Genomic DNA, 17,520 nt, shown 5'->3' with positions numbered 1-17,520 from the left:
TGGCCTATGGTAGTCTTGTGAGTCTGAATGCTTAGTTCGGTATCAGAAGAAGATCCTTTGGTAGGTGTTGAAACACCATCATGAGCATAGTGCTCTTTTTCACCAGGATCTTCACGTGGCTCAGTACTGGGATCATTACCGACCATGTTGATGATTCTAGTTTTGTAAGCACAACACTTACATGCCTTAGAGCACACTACTTGCTGCATCCTTCCACACTGTCAATATGTATGTAGGGGGTGATCTTTGTGTTGGTTGATGGTCACTCCAACTCCCGTTTCTGCTTCTTATACCTAGGGTTTTCAATTACTCCTGTCTGGAATACAATACTCCTGTCTTGAAAAATGCCCATCATGCCCCACTGACAGGAGACTAACCATAGTTATTACGAAGCCTTTATTTGATAAGGTCAGTGTCTGAATCACATGTGGTTTTATTTTTATTATCTATCATTACTCTTGGTCATCAGTCATTTGATCTTTTTTTCCAGACATGTCTGGAAATGGTGATTTTGTTTGAATGTCTGAGTTTTAAATTTAAGGAACTATATTTTTGCATTTTTAGACATTCTATTTATTATTTTTCAAACCTTCTTTATTATTTTTTTATTATAATATCTACTCCTTTTACATTTATAATTAAAAATAATTTGTATTTAAAATAAAATAACATTACATTCAGTTGACTCATTCAGATTCTTTTATTTGAGCTTCTTTAATAAAGTACCATGTTTTGGACTGTTTATTAACACTTCTGTACAATGGATTGTTTCCTGTGTGGTTTATTATGATATATAAAATTATGTCATGGAAATTAATAACTTCCAAATTTAAATATTTCAAAAACTTGTATCTATTGAGCTGCTGGTTCAAATTACTCTCCAAGGTAGTGTCCTCCTTACAAGCATTCAGAATTGCATGTTCATTATCAGGATATGTTTCCACAGTTAATAACCATAGCAGAATAATAAGAAAATTATAAGGAATAGTACTCAATTTCTTAAATGCTTCCAGCCAGAAATGACTGCATAATTTCCACTCATGTTCCACTGGACAAAGCAAGTTACATGACATTCAAAGGGATGGGGAAATGCACTAATACTGAGTACCTAAATGCAGAAAACTCAAAAATGTTGGTGAGCAGCTGTAGGACCTACTATCTATGACATCTAAGTTATTGTGAGCTCAGTTTGTTTGGAAACTGTTTCTTCTGTGGGCACTCTGTAAAGTGTCCTTACAGAGAAGATTTATGTTAATTTCTTACTGATGCCCCAAGGATTTTGCAGATATAATCAGTTTTCCATTAATTTTCTAGCTTTGGTTCTCTTTACTTGTGAATTTTTGGCTCCATGCTCATTGATTGCTTAGATTTAGACTTTCAATATTTCATTGGATTGGACCCATTAAATGAAAGACACAACAATCAAGGCTTCCATTTTTCTACCTTTTCTATTCCTGTACATAGCATTTAAAACTTCTAGCATTTAAAACTTATATACTCTCTGATGTCTTCATAAACAATGTACCATCACTTTTTACACTTAACATGCTTTAAATGAATGTCCTCTTTATGTCACTTGATATTTCCTGGCAGTACATTCAAAAAATTTATTAAAATTTATTCTGCATTTATATTTTGTCTGTGTTACTCAATCTGCCAAGTTTCCAGAAACACAAGTGCTGTGCTGCATATTTGTCTGTCAATCTTCTCTACAATACTGCAATTATCTCACAGATAGGAATCATGTCAATTTATGGACTCTGGCTCCATCTTGTTTCCCAGCAGGACTCAATAAATGTTTGACAACTGAGAAATAAATAACTATTACCACTTTAATGTAATAGATAATGTTAATGAAAGCAGCCAACCACTCTTTCTGTTCCAGTACATGTATGTCTCTTATCCTATCAACAGATGGAATCTATTTCCTTCCTTTGAATCTGGGCCAGTCCTGTGACTTGTCTTGTGCAACGGAAATCAGTGGAAATGATGTTCTAGGACTTCCAATCCTATACCTTAAAAGGATCACAACCTCTACTCTCTGATCTTGTAGCTCAGCCATCTGGAGGCTGGGAAGTCCAGACTAAAGTACTAAATGAGACCACATGAAGAAAAGCTCTGTAGAATGAACTATCACTTCAAATATTCCAGCACCCACCAAGATTTCAGCTGAATGAATATGCTAAGAGACTTTAAATAAATATTTAAGCAGGTGAACTGCCCAACTGAGTCCTGATCAATGCATGAAACAGAAATAATAAATTGTCGCTGTTTAGGCCACCAAATTTTGAGATGGTTTATTATATAACAATAAATAATTCAGATAGCTAATAACCAGTTAACTAAACATGCCACTGATGGAAATTTATTTTAAAATTATAATTTTTAAGGGAAATATTCTAGAAAGTAATTTACTGTCTTTAAGGTGACATGACTAAAGGAAAATAGTTTTAATTTAATAAAGCAATTTTGAAAATTTTAAAAACTGCTTCTAAAACTCAGATTGATATTTGGAGACAGGTCTCTTCTTGGACTAAAAGGGGAGCAGTTAATTATCTTGACTTTCCCAACTGGTTTCTGAAAAGATTTGCTGAATTTGAGGTTAGTTTTATTATTTGTGCACCACCTCCCAGTTTTAGTGGAATTTTTTAAGAAGTAGAAAAATATAATCTATAGATTTCTGGCCCAGGAAACTCACCAAGGATTTTTCTCGCATTCAAATGATTTCAGTTTTTTAGTGAAATCTAGCATTTAAAAATAAAACAAATGATGCCGCCGCAGAACTGATGCCAAACAGAGGCTTCAGTAATAATCACTATGAAGGCTGTAACCTTTCATGCTTTTGACATTTCAAAAGTTGTGACTGTAAGTTTTAGAATAATGAAACAAATTCTAAATCATTAACCTATTGTAGTACAAATATGGAATAACACATTTCATATCATAGCATAATAATTTTTACATTATGAATGTCCAGATCAGGGCAATAAAACCATTCCCATGCATTTTAGCAGAACTATCCAAAAGATGTCAGGTTTTTGGATGAGAACAACTTGGCAGGGGCTCATGCAGAATATAAAGTCTCAGCTTTATTCTTGGTGACTGCTGTATTTCTGCAAATTTTCTGTTAAAAACAAGAAACTGAAACTTCCTCTAACCTTAACATTTTTTATTTGATCTTGTGGAAATAGAGTACATTTATCATCCGTATCATGTATGTTGATAATTGCTTAAGCATGAAATAAGAGAAAATAGAGCTGCTACTCACCGTTAATAACATATTAATGGTATCCCTACCTTCTATATGAACTCTGCACAGGACGTTTAGTCTTAATATAGCTCTTCCAGCACAGTTCTTCTGACATTATCCTTTCATTAAATGCTCACCTAGGTAATTGTATCCTATTGTTGAAAGAAAACAATGGATATTCAATTTCCTTTTTATCTAGTAAAAGCCACATTGAGTGAATCTGCTTATTAAGTAAATAGCAAATAAATTAAATGCTGTAATAAATGTCTCCATCTGAATACACTACAGAGAGGAAGAAATGAAATTATATATACAGGTTTAAAATGAGTTTAAGATAAATATAAAAATATTCTATCTTGAAACAACATTATATAAGTGAAATTCAGATGGCTCTTAGGGATGGGTTTCAAAGTATGTACAATTTTCATTACTACAGAAAACTTTAGCTATTAGTCCAGCAGAACATTGACACCTTTCTGCTAGTTTGAATAGTAGCTCTGTGAGCCATATCTGTATTTTACTAAGTAACTAGAAGACCACAATGAACTATCACGTCAATTTTCCTGCTTTTATCTATATAGTGTCAAAGCATTGGCTGCTCCTCTTCCCTTTGACTTCATAACATTGTGGTTCCCCAGGATGCTCTCATTGGACTTCTTTCTTCTCTCTCTACACACAACAAACTTTCTATCATCGCTTAATTATTAATCAAGAATCTGGTAGCTATTCAGTGTGTGCATGCACAACACACACACACACACACACACACACACACATTCTTGAACCCCAGACTCAGTTAAATAAAATAATTCCACTGTCAACCAAATCATGAAAATATGAAATATATTTCCCTTTAAAAGAAAACTACATTTAATAAATAAAAGCACACAACCCACAGGAGGAGGCAGAGCTATGTGGTTTTCATTTTGAACAGTCTGTACTGTTCCCTCCAAAGGCAATGATCTGCAGGTACGGGCTAAGCTCTCCCGTGGTGGTTCCCTGGTGTCGGCCAAGGAATGGTGGGTGGCCTCTGTCTCATCCAGAACCTCATTCTGCCCTCCTTCCTCCCACCAGGTCAGAGCCCCTCCTCCTCCGCCCCAACTCAACTCCTCAGGGACTCATCTACTGCTTCCCAAACTCAAGCTCAAGGAAAGGCATATAGTGATTTCCTTCTTGCTCTACATTCATACATTATTTCTGGTTCTATTTTTATGTCATAAGTCTGTGCTTGTCTTTCCTCAAGATTTATCTTTGATTCTCAAAAAGTCTTTCTGTGTGTGTATACTTTATATAGTATATACATATATATTCTCAAAAAGCCTGTTTTAAAAAAACCTATTTAATATATATTATATGTATACTCTTTTTTTTTTCTTTTTAAATCTTGAACTTTCAAGTTTCTGTATCTCTTTTTATTATCTCCCAACTAATTCCTTCTATAGGCAATGAATTCCCTCTCACTGAATGAGAGGAAAAGTAACTCTGAAGTAATGTTATAAAAAACACATTGCTGAATATTTCTAGATATTATCTTTTATAATACTTCCCCTGAAGCAATGTATTAAATCCAGGAAACTGGGAGGATTAAAACATTTGTAAATCCTTTAAAAAGATACCTAGTTTACCTCTAGTCTCAGCCTTCCAAAATTTAATGCATCTCAAAAAATTCATCTTCAGTACAATCTTTTCAATGAAATATTTCTCAACCCCCCCGATATACACAAATAACCATAAATGTTTTACTACAAATAATAAATGCCTTCCCTGTAGGAGTCATTGGACTCTGGATAAGTCTGCTTCTTCTCCATTCTCTATCTTTGTTCCTCAGGGTAGCACCAATGTCTATTAGGGAACCTGTGAGAAATGCAAAAATCTCAATCCTCATCCCTCATTTCCTGAATCAGAATCTGCATTTTAGCAAGATCCTCAGGTGATTTATCTTCACACTGAAGTTTGAGAAAAGCTCTGCTCTGTAGCACCACTAGAAACGTCAGCTCAGGGTCCCCAAACTCCTCCCCCCACGTATCCCTCAAGTCTAGAATTACTTTGCTGACACTCTCTAGAAAATAAAGGCAAAAATCATTATGCCCTTTTTCCCTTCTTATTTCAGGAGACTAAAACTCCCTAACCACCCCTTGAAAACTGCTGCCTAATTCCTGTGAGGTTCTCTTTTTCCTGATCCTACCTCTTACCCTTCCTTAACTCTGAAATTCTTTCATTATGTCATCTGCAATATGTGGTCAGTTACCAACAAATCCCCAGTGTTTTCTTATGTCAGAGTATTTCCTTCACCCTTCTGCTCCTCCAGCCCAGCTCAGGTGTGCTGGAATCTTTTCTTTCCCTTCTCACTCATAACATCAGGACTAAAGATGGGGTAGGTATCCTCCTTGCTCCTCAGTGCAGCTCTGAGGTCGATCCATCAACTTCTCTAAACTTCACTCTCCAGGTTTCAACCTCATAGCATCAATCAGTACCGCCCACTGCCTTCCTAACAGTGTCACCTACAAACTCTTCAGTCAGTCCTCCCTCCTACCTCATTCCCAGAAGACTTGTGTTCCTGGCTTGCTGTCACTCTCTCCACCCCTCTTCCTGTTATAATTCTTGGCGACCTTAATAACCACAAACCACAAGACATTTACTTTCCAGTTTCTGCACTTTCTTACTTCCAAGGATCTGGATTTTCCTACTCTTAGTTACTATTCCCATGGTCCTTCTTCCAGTGTTATAACTATTCATAACCACCAGTAACTCCAACTCCTCCATAATTTGAATTCCAGAACACTGCTTTCAACCACAAACTCCTATCTTCTGGCTCCTCTCTGTAGTACCTCAATTTTAACAAAACTTTTACTCACTGGAACCTACAATCCATTGTCACCCAGCTCTTTTAATTCTTAAACAGACACTTAAATACCATGGTACATCTTTGTATCACTTTCTGACATGTACCCTCAGCCCACTTAACTATTTTCTTCCTTCATTACTTCAGTTGGAAAAAATTCAAGTGAAATTTCTTTTATTATTAGCAAGGATGAGCCATTCCCACTGCCTGGGCAGTAGATCTTCTCTCTTCTCACTCCTACATTATAAATTTTTCCTTTCTCCTTCGGACAAGTCCTATTACTATAAAAACACATTGTTATGTCTCTCATCTTAAAAGAAAACTCTTTAGACCCCACCACCCTTTTCAACTATCACCCTTTACAGCAATCTCAAAAGTTGTCTGTGGTTCTTTGTTCATATCCCTAGCTCCTCATTGTCTTTGGAATCTACTCTAGTGATGTCTTTGTCCCAACAAACTACTCTTATCAAAATCACAAATATTCTCTACATTGCTAAGTAGTCTTTTTCTATATAAGCTCTATACATCAATACAGTTTATATTGTTAAATCCCAAACTTCATTTTACATAACTTTTCAGGAGCATTTGATTCAGTTGGTCTCTTACTCTTTGAAGCATTTTATACTTGGCTTCCATGGCCCCACATCCCTAGGTTTCTTCCTATCTCACTGGTTGGTCCTTTTCTGTCTTCATAACATTGTACTTCCCCAGGATTCTATCACTGGATTTCTTTTCTTCTCTTGCTACATGCACCCCTTAGATGGTCTAATCTCATCTCAAGGCTTAAAAGATATCTCTACCCTGATGATTCCCAACATATCTCTACCCTGATGATTTCTCAGGTATGTCTAGCCTGAACATCTCCTAGGAACATCAGACTACCTGTTCAATATCTCCATTTGACTATTTAATAGGCTTCTCAAACTAACATGCCCAAAACCAAATTGCTGATAATTCTCCAAAATCCACCCCTATCCCAGTCATCCCCCATCTTATTAACTACAATCTATTAGGACTATATTTGTCCATGAATGATTCTTCAATTTGTATGTAACTGTTCACAAAGGAGAAATATTTTGATGACTATGTTATCATCAGTTGTTTGGGATTGAAATATAAAGTAAAATAGATTTCCTTTTTAAGTTGACAGGGCATGACTTTCAGTGGAATTAATTCTTCATAAACAGAGGAAAGGTCTTAGGTAGATAATGATTGCCATAAAAAAAGAGCCTGGATTTCAAAGATTTTTATTTTACTGACCTCCACTGCCCTCTGCATGGTTACCTGAGCTGAGCATTTAATAAACTCAGTGTGATATAACTTGAGAAGTGTCTGTATTTAGGTGGGGCTGTCCATGTTATTGAACAGTTACGTGAGAGTTATACCTACCCAATAACACATTTTACCTTCTACAGAAGCCATAATATGACAATCTGGTGACCTCCAGGTGGGAGCTTGGGGCTTCAGCTGGAAAGTTGAATTGTGTAGGCTGGGTGGTGTTTCTCTATTTTGATCAAAGTCGGCACCATTTATTTAAGAGCATTGTTAAAGGTATAGACGCCAGCTAACATCTACAGATTCTGATTTGGTAAATATAAGATGGGGCCCCAGGACCCATATTTTTGACAAATACCTGGATGAGTCTTATATTCAGGGACGTTTGGAAAGCACTGGCATATAAAGATGAGCCTGGGTAATCCTACAGATCTCTGTCTCCCCACCCCCCATCCAAATGTTCACTTTACAACACTTTGCTTTTATGTAAGATGTACATTAGTACCTGTTTTCACTAAAAGAAAAAACCTGAGTAGGATTTTAGCTTTTATGATGATAATTGCTTCTTTACTTTACTTCATTTCAACTTGTGAAAGGCTTCATAGGAATACTCTACTTTCAGATAATGGGAGAGACCTGTTTTCAGAGATATTACCATTAAGAATTTCTTCACCCTAAGATATCATAAAATAAATGAAAAGTCCTGCCACAGAAGACGATATTTATAACATAATACCCAGAGAGTGCAGAGCATGAAGTCTCCTATCAGTGCTGATGGAGTAGGAGTTAGTACAATCACTTCAGAAAATGATAGCTTTACCAAGTTGGAGCATAGACATACTGTTGACCCTATAATTTACTCTAAATATTACACCAAAAGAAATGCTTGCACAAATACACTAGAAGACATGCATAAGCACATTCTTAGCAGTGTGATTCATAACAGAAAAAAAAAAAAACCCTAGAAACAATTCAAACATCCATCAACAGTAAAATGAGTAAATATATTGTGGAATAATTTTACAATGGGATGTCACACAGTAGTGAGTATAAATGGACTGCAGTTATGAGAGCTATGTATTAACATACATGAATCTCAAAATAACCTTTTTAGTGAAGAAAAGTTATAGAAGAATAAGGCAGTATGGTTCCACTTATTCGAAGCTCAAAAACTGTCAAGCTGAAAATATATTATTTGCTCATACCTATAGTTTACAATCTAAAAAAGGAGAGAGAAAACTCAATGATCATTTTAACTTCTGTGTGGGACAAAAAGAAGGAAATACAATCTGGGAGGGCATAGGGCACTTCTGGTTTGACTTAATTTCTTAAATTGACTAGAGAATACATGAATATTTGTTTTATTATTCTTTAAACTGTTTAGTCATATGGTATATAATATTTGAATATGAGTAACATCAATTTTAAAAATATAATGAACTGTTTATTGGACTTTCTTCCACCCACGTAAAGTGCACTCAACATAATAAACTGAATATTGACGACAACTTTGCATGGCATTTCCTCTCTATTTTACTGATAAGGAAACAACCACAAAATTGCATTGAATAAACTTGAGCATTTAATAAATGCCCTGATGTCTCTACAGTTACTAAAACCAGAGCCTGGATTTGAAGCAGTCTAACTCTGAAGACTTCTGCTTTCCTGCTTCTCATATTAAAAATGTTAGCTATTACTGTGCTTGGAACTCTTCCAACCACTTTATATGCAATATTCACAATTATAGAGATGAGGGAATTGAGGCACAAAGAGAGTATATGATTTATCGAAGATAACACAACTGGTAAGTGATAAAGCTGCCTCCCCTGTGCCTTAGTGCCCATCAAGACTAACCTCCTCAATACCTCCGTAATCCACCTTCTTCTCCTCTCCTTTCCTTCCACTGTGTTCTTAATTCAGGATAATCTTTTCACCTTTTAGAAAACTAGACTGCAATTTGTTTTCCTTGCTTTCCGTTTTACTCATGATTATTATCCCAAGCAATATATCCTCTGCACTGCCCCTAATATGGTCTTTCTAAAATAAAATTTGTGCTAGTCCCAGGAAGAGGTGTATTGACCTCATGTGGCTACTTCATACCGCACTTAAATATGACAAATACAAAATAAATGAATAATATATAAGAAAAACAAATTTAATAAGAATGAAGAAGGGTGCTGGGAATTAATAAAGTCCTATTCCCTTTTCTCGCTATAGGTAGAGAATATTGCAGACAAGCATCTATTCCCACATAAGAATAAAAAAATAATTTTACTCCAAATATTAATTAGCCAGAAAAATGCTTCCCATTCTGGTGCTTAGGAGTTTCTAAACATAATAATTAGCTACTTGCTAATCACTCTAAAGTGAAAAAATGTTTTAAACATGAGAGACAGGGCAGCCCTGGTGGCATAGCAGTTTAGCGCCACCAGCAGCCCAGGGCGTGATCCTGGAGACCCTGGATCGAGTCCCACGTCAGGCTCTCTGCATGGAGCCTGCTTCTCCCTCTGCCTGTGTCTCTGCCTCTCATTCTCTCTCTGTGTCTCTATGAATAAATAAAATCTAAAAAAAATAAAAATAAAAAAATAAACATGAGAAACAAAAAAGCAATTATCTTCTCAAAGAGAAGATGTTATTTAAGATGTTATTGCATTCATGAAACAATAATATGAAGCTACTAAAAAACAAAACCAAAAATAGAGCTCTTAGAAATTAAAAATCATTGTTAAAATTTTAAAAGTTATATATGAAGTTGGAAGAGTGACCTCTTCTAGAAACTAGAACCCAAAGAAAAGAAATTGAAAGAAAAATATGTGCAGAATTACTTGAGAAAGAACCTATGACTACTTAGAGTTCTAGAAAAGGACAGGAAAATAGAGGCAAGAACATTTGTAAATATAATTTCCTAGAACTAAAGAATACAAGTCTCCAGATTTACAAGGCCCTGTAAGTGCTCAGCACAAGAAATAAGTCACATCTAGGCAGTTCTTCGTGAAATTTATCAAGGTAATGAAAAGACCCTAAAAGCTTCAATAACAGTACTAATAATTATAATACACAACCCAGCAATTGCACTACTAGGTATTTATCCAAAGGACACAAACATAGTGATTCATAGGTACACATGCACCCCAATGTTCATAGCAGCAATGTCTACAATAGCCAAACTATGGAAATAACCCAAATGCCCATCGACAGATGAATGGATAAAGAAGATGTGACATATAAATATATATATACATATATATGTGTATATATATATATATATATATATTTATGAATGTTACTCAGTTATCAGAAAGAATGAAATCTTGCCATTTGCAACAACTAGAGAGTATTATGCTAAGTGAAATGAATCAGCCAGAAGAAAGAAAAATACTACATAATCTCACTCATATATGGAATTTAAGAAACAAAATTGATGAATGTAAAGAAAGGAAAGGAAAAATAAAATAAGATAAAAACATAGGGGAAGACAAACCATAAAAGACTCTTAATCATAGGAAACAAACAGTGTCACTGGAGGGGAAGTGGGTGGGGGGATGGGGTAACTGGGTGATGGGCATTAAGGAGGACATGTGATGGAATGAGCACTGGGTGTTATACGCAACTGATGAATTCCTAAATTCTACCCCCAAAGTTAATATACTATGTGTTAACTAATTTGAATTTAAATAAAACCAAGAACCAAAAATCAAAAAATAATAATAATCTTAACAAAATTCATCAACAAAGAATGAGAATCACATTGGAAACATAAATTTATTGGCCATACTACCTTATCAAAGGCAATTAATTATAAAGATCTTCAAAGTTCCGAGGGAAAATATTTGTTTAGAACCAAGTTTTTCATGTGCAATATAACTATCGATCAACTGTGAGATTAGACTAAAAGATGCTTTGATCTCTTACACATTTTACTTAGGAAGTTATTGGTGATAAATTACAGCAAAATAAAAGAACAAACCAAGAAAATGAAAGATTTAGAATCTGGGAAACATTATCACTAACTCAGAGAACGAAAGGAAGAACGATGCCAGGACAGCACTGTGCTTCAGGTCAAGAAATACTTGGTCTGGCCTGGAGTGAGAGGACTGAGAGGACAGAGGGCTGCAGAGGGAGGCGGGGAGGGAGAGTGCATTTCATGTAATACGCCCTGAGACACAGTGATAAAGGCAGACAATGTTAAGGAAAATAGAAATAAAAATATAAACACAAAATACAGAAAGCTGATCAGAAAAGAAATGTAACTGTAATACGCTATGTGGTTGGGAAGTTAGCAAAATTCATTTTCTTATAGTAATGTAAACATTATTTTTTAACTTTTAGAATCTACCTATTTACAAAGCAAAAAATGACATGACTAAATGCTACCAAGTCTGGAAACGTAAAAGTTCAAATGGAAAGAGCGGAGTGGTGATGGGAAGAAGTGGCCAAATTAAAGAGAAAAACAAGCCCACAGATATCTTCATCTTTAAGGTGGGGAGTTAAAAAGATACTGCCCACACTGTTAGGACAAAAAAATAGAGGTGTAAATATACTACCTACAGGCACAAACCGTAGTCAGGGCAATTAAAAACAGTAGTTTACACTAGGAAAATGGAGAAGGCAAAGTGGCAAGCAGGGAACTGAGCTAATGTATCATCTACTGTAACAGAGAATCAAAAGCATATCTACGTAGGTGAAGCTAGAAGTAATTCCTAGGATTTGGAGATTAAGAGAATTACCAGAAGCAGCAGCTCTGAGTCAGGCTTCTAGACAGTGGGTCTGGCAAGTCAAACGGCTGAAGTGGAAGGTTGATGTTATTATTTACAAGCCTCTATACCACTTGACTAAAGACCAGTTTGATAAAACGTATGTGTGTGAGAAACACAAAGGTTTATAGCTCCAGAATATACCAGGTATGAGTTTCAGGCCATAAAACTAGGATATGAGAAATTCATATCGTCATTTTTGACTAATAAAAGTTAAATGGTTCCAAGGCCCCACCCACCCCCTAAGTCAGAAATTCAACCTCAGCTGTTTACAGAGATTCTCTCAGCAGGCCCTGGGTCGTGCAAAGGCCCTGAGGGCTTATACAGTCTTGAGCATTCAAAGAATCTCAGGTTTTCAGTCTACCCTGGTTGTCAATGATGAGTTCATTATCTGACTCCTCTGTCCTCTAGAGGCAGAAAACAATAACCGTCTGCCCTTTAAATACAAGGTTGTTGTTTTTTTTCTTAAATAAAATAGAATGCAATTAATAGAAAATAAAAGAATGCATAATAATAGTTAACTTGGGCAATCCAGGTCAGGTAAAGAAAACAACTGAGCAGGACACTGAAAAAGAAATACTTAGCAAAAAACAAAAACAAACAAACAAAAAGAAATACTTAGCAAAGGAAGAGTTTTTAGTATTTATTACTTTCAATATAATTTACTATAATTTTTAATAACGGCAAATTTGACAGAAATGAATTATAAACCATTAAAAAATGAGTCAGTGAGTCCATATTGATAATACATAGATTAGTATGTTAAATAAGCAAATACATACATGGAGAATGTTGGTCTACTTCCAGTAGAATTCTGAAGGCCAACCAAGAATGAGATGGGAGTGCTGGGGTGCCCTTATTTGTAAAGGGAGGAAAGATTTGAGGATCTTGTATGCTTCCTCAAATTCTAACATTTTTTCCCAAGTTTAGGTGCTCAAGTTTGTCTGTAAAGACTCTTATATTAAACATGCTATTACTGAACAATAATACATTGAGGAAAAATGTAATAAATATTGGGAAAGGTCAACATATATTCTTTTAAAAAAAAAGATTTTATTTATTTATTCATGAGAGACACACGGGTGGGGGGCAGAGACTCAGAGAGAGAAGCAGGCTCCATGCAGGGAGCCCGACGCAGGACTCGATCTCAGGTCTCCAGGATCACACCCTGGGCCAAAGGCAGGAGCCAAACTGCTGAGCCACCCAGGGATCCCCCATATATTCTTTAAATATACAGCATATAAATAAACACTCACACACTACACATTCATATATATTACATTCTTGAGTACCTTTTTTTTTTTCATTAAGGACCTTATGGCATAATAAAAAAATATATTTATGTTTGGTCTCTGGTTTCTGGCACAGGACTCCTAAAACTCTTGGAATTTCTTGTGATAGGAGTGTCTTTTGTTATTTATAGGAGCCTCTTCTGACCACACTCAAATTTATGCTAATGAGATGACTCTTGGCAGGCCCCCAAGTGGCTTCAGGATGGGGGCTGAGTAAAAGCAAAGCAGAATTAAGGATTCCTCTGGGTCAGAAGAGAGGCTGGAAATTGAATGTAATCACCAATAGTTACTGATTTAATCAGCCACACGTACATAAATGATGCCTCAATAAAAAACCATACATGATGCGGGGCTTCCCTGTTGGTGCCGCACATCAACATGTTAGAAGGGTGGCGTACCCAAAGAGGATGTGGAAGCTTTGCTTCCTCCTCCCCACTCATACCTTGCCCTATACAGCCCTTCCATTTGGCTGATTGAATTGTATCTTTAAAAATGTAAGTAAAGCACTCTCCTGAGTTATGAGTCAATTCTAGTGAATTATTAAATCTCGAGGGGGCAGATTGTGAGAACCCCCACATTTGTAGTTGGCCGGGCAGTAGTGTGGTTTGTCTGGGGACCCCACTTGCAACTGGCACCTAACGTGAGGGTCATCTTGTGGGCCTGAGCCCTTTAACTTGTGCAATCTGACGCTAACTCCAGGGGCACAATGTCAAAACGAAATGAATAGTTGGAACACTAGGTGCCATAGAATTGGAGAACTGTTTGGAAAATGACACATTTGGTGTCAGAAGAAAAACATTACAGACGCAATGAGTGCTCTTGAACCAGCTTGGCCAGCTAACCCTAAAGGCCAGCTTTGGTGGGTTATGGACGTTTTCAGGAAACTCAGAGCCCTGTCTGGATAAACTAGCTCACAGAGGAGCACTTTAGAAATCATCTTACCCAACTTCTTCAGAGACTAAGCAGGTGGAGTGTGCAATTTTTATTTTTAAACTTTTTAAAGTCATCTCTACGCCCAATGCAGAGCTCAAACTTAAGACCCTGAGATCAAGAGTCACACTCTGCTGACTGAGCCAGGCTGCCTCCCAAAGTACACAATTTGTAAATGCCTTGAGATAGCTACTTCCCAGCTTACTCCAAAGACTAACCATGACACTTTCCAGCATCTGCAGTGCTTGTACTTCTTTCTACCCTAGGATGATGAGGAAAGTAGTCAGAATAAATGGTTACCGGTAGGACTTTTGGGGGGTACCTGGGTGGCTCAGGGGTTGAGCATCTGCCTTTGGCTCAGGGTGTGATCCTGGGTCCTGGGATTGATTCCCACATTGGGTTCCCCGCATGGAGCCTGCTTCTTCCTCTGCCTGTGTCTCTGCCTCTCTGTTTCTCATGAATACATACATAAAAAATCTTTTTTTTTTTAAAAAAGAACTTTTTTACACCCTCTTTTCACAGCCAGAGTTGAGGTCGCACACTTTCTTCTTGCTTCTTAAGCACACTTTCTTACTGTCAGTACCTAGCCAACATCTTAGCATACTGAAGGCAATCAGTTCACTGAATTTAACCTAAAATTTCCCAGGCCTTTGGTAAATGTGAATTCCTTGCACTTTGGGTTAGGAAACAAGATAATGTGAGACATTATTTTAACATGACTGTGGGCAAGCTGTCTGTCAGGGAAAACAGACAATGCCATACGAAGATAATCAGAACTGCAGCCTATACCAATTGGAGGAAGGCCAGCGATATACAGCTTCAGTAAATCTTGCCTCTGAGGAGGTGGAAGATTAGAGAAAAAACAAGATCTAACATTAAAATACCTATGTTCCAGGCACTGTGCCCACTTCATTCACATATACTTTCTGACCTAAGGGAATTCGAGATTGAAAGCTGGGCATTAATATCCCCATTCGGAAGATCAGGAGACTGTAACTCAAAAGGGTTAAGGAAACTTCACCTCAGGTGACGCGGTCCAAGACTGGCCTAGGCACCTGCCCTAGGCACCATCCGTGCAACCAACTACTGTTCTTCTCTGAGAGGACAATGAACTTGCTTTGTTACTGGCTCAGTTCATTGTGACAAGTGTCCTGACATATTTTCACTTGGTTCTGCCTTCCTGACCTTCCCAAAACACGTAGAAATAACACTATCTCTTTCAGGTCTATACAGTTTAGCTTTCAAAGCCTTTCCCATCTATAGGGGTAACAGTCTTTTTACTATGAGGATGGACAGGGCCTTTTAGGCCCATTACACTCAGAGAGGATAATGCCAGAGGAGTTCAAAGAACTGGCTAGTTTTCCTGGTCCTCCAATCTAGGTTTTTGTTTTGTTTCGTTCACAAGACCTCGAAAACATTCTAGAGAAGACACTGCTACCCTGGCCAGTTTTAGAATCATCTACTCCATGTCTTAAGTCCTTTCTTTTAAGGCTAGCTAGTCCTCAGTCAGGCTGTGGGTGGCCCCAAGAATGTCATGTGTGGCTCTTAAAGCAGAGGAATGAAACTTATAAGCTGTACTGATGCTAAAAGTAATCAAAAAAAAAAAAAAAAACATAAATTACATTGCCATATGGAGATACAAGGAATCCTCGATCATTAATGGAGAAGGAAATGGTTTTCTATATAGGCCTTTGGCAAGGAGAAAGAAGGTATGGCAGGCTAAAAACCCCAAATTGCTACTGTACCAAGTTGAAAAGCTAAGGCATATGCAGATCAAGACCATGGTGCAGGGATCCCTGGGTGGCGCAGCGGTTTGGCGCCTGCCTTTGGCCCAGGGCGCGATCCTGGAGACCCGGGATCGAATCCCACGTCAAGCTCCCGGTGCATGGAGCCTGCTTCTCCCTCTGCCTGTATCTCTGCCTCTCTCTCTGTGACTATCATAAATAAAAAAAAAAAAAAAAAAAAGACCATGGTGCAGGCATATATATAAAAAGACACACACGTGTTTGTGTATTCTGCATGGCTAAACACCAGCACACACACATATACATATGTGTCTATTAATTTTCTTACACTGGGTTGCTCTGACCAGAAAAGTTGAGGATTTGCACTCTACTAGGCCAGTGATTTAAATAATCATTTTCTATGTGGCCTTTGCAAACAAGAAATTATTAAACCAGCAATGTATACAACACTTGTTTCCTTCCTTTAACAAGCAGTGGCTACTACCTGCAGAAACTGCCCTAAGCACTTGGGATTCGGCAATAAATTGACTAATTTATTAAAATATCTCCTGGAATTTCTATTTTAGTGGGGCAAACAAAAAAGAAAAAAAATAGAGGTGTGATGGGGTTGTGGACGTTATTTCAGAGAATACAATATCTACATTGTCACAGGATTATTGTGAGGATCAACTGAGAAGGAATAGTTTGAGAACTGTCAGGCCTTACGTAAGTATCATTAATCTTATAAAGCATTTGCTCCAACCTCTCTACTGGTCAGTCAACATTTGTGATACTATTCATTTAAAAAATCAACAAGTGTTTGATAGGAAGAGAATGCAAATACACCATTAATTTTAATTCGTGAACCGACCGATATCCTATTTCAATGAGCTATTTCATGGTATCAAGACTTTCCAGGAGCCCACAAACCACACTATAAGCAAGGTTGATCAAAAGAAACTGAAACAGCAAGGTTGGTTAGGAGCTGAAAAAGCATAAGACCAGCAAATACAGGACTCTCAAGACTAGCTATGGAATGAGAAAGGTCATAGATAGAATAAGCCTCGGAAAACGAGAAAAATGCATCCAGAGTCTGGAAATCTACCCAGAAAAGACCTTCTCCAGCAAAATTATGATCAATGTGTAACACAAGTACAAGTCAGCTCATTTTAAGCACTTTCAGCTCATTTACACTTTGACATAAGGTGCTCCTTCACACACAGAACACAAGGCACACGGTAAATTAAATACCATTTATTGCAAGCAGAACCTTCCTAACAAATGAGACAAATGGCCCAAGAACAGATTTTGGAGGAAAACACGGCTTTCAAGCAGTAACAAAGTAACTGGAATTGGAACCAGGCTTTATTTCCTCCTCTTCATCAAGGCTCTGACATGCTGTCTGGACATCTCCCTCCTTGATGTGTATTTCTCTGCTGACTTTATATGGTTA

Source organism: Vulpes vulpes, chromosome 5 (assembly GCF_048418805.1).
Source record: "Vulpes vulpes isolate BD-2025 chromosome 5, VulVul3, whole genome shotgun sequence".
NCBI classification, from domain to species: Eukaryota; Metazoa; Chordata; class Mammalia; order Carnivora; family Canidae; genus Vulpes; species Vulpes vulpes.
The sequence above is the reverse complement of the archived record's forward strand: the minus strand, read 5'-3'. Positions refer to the sequence as shown.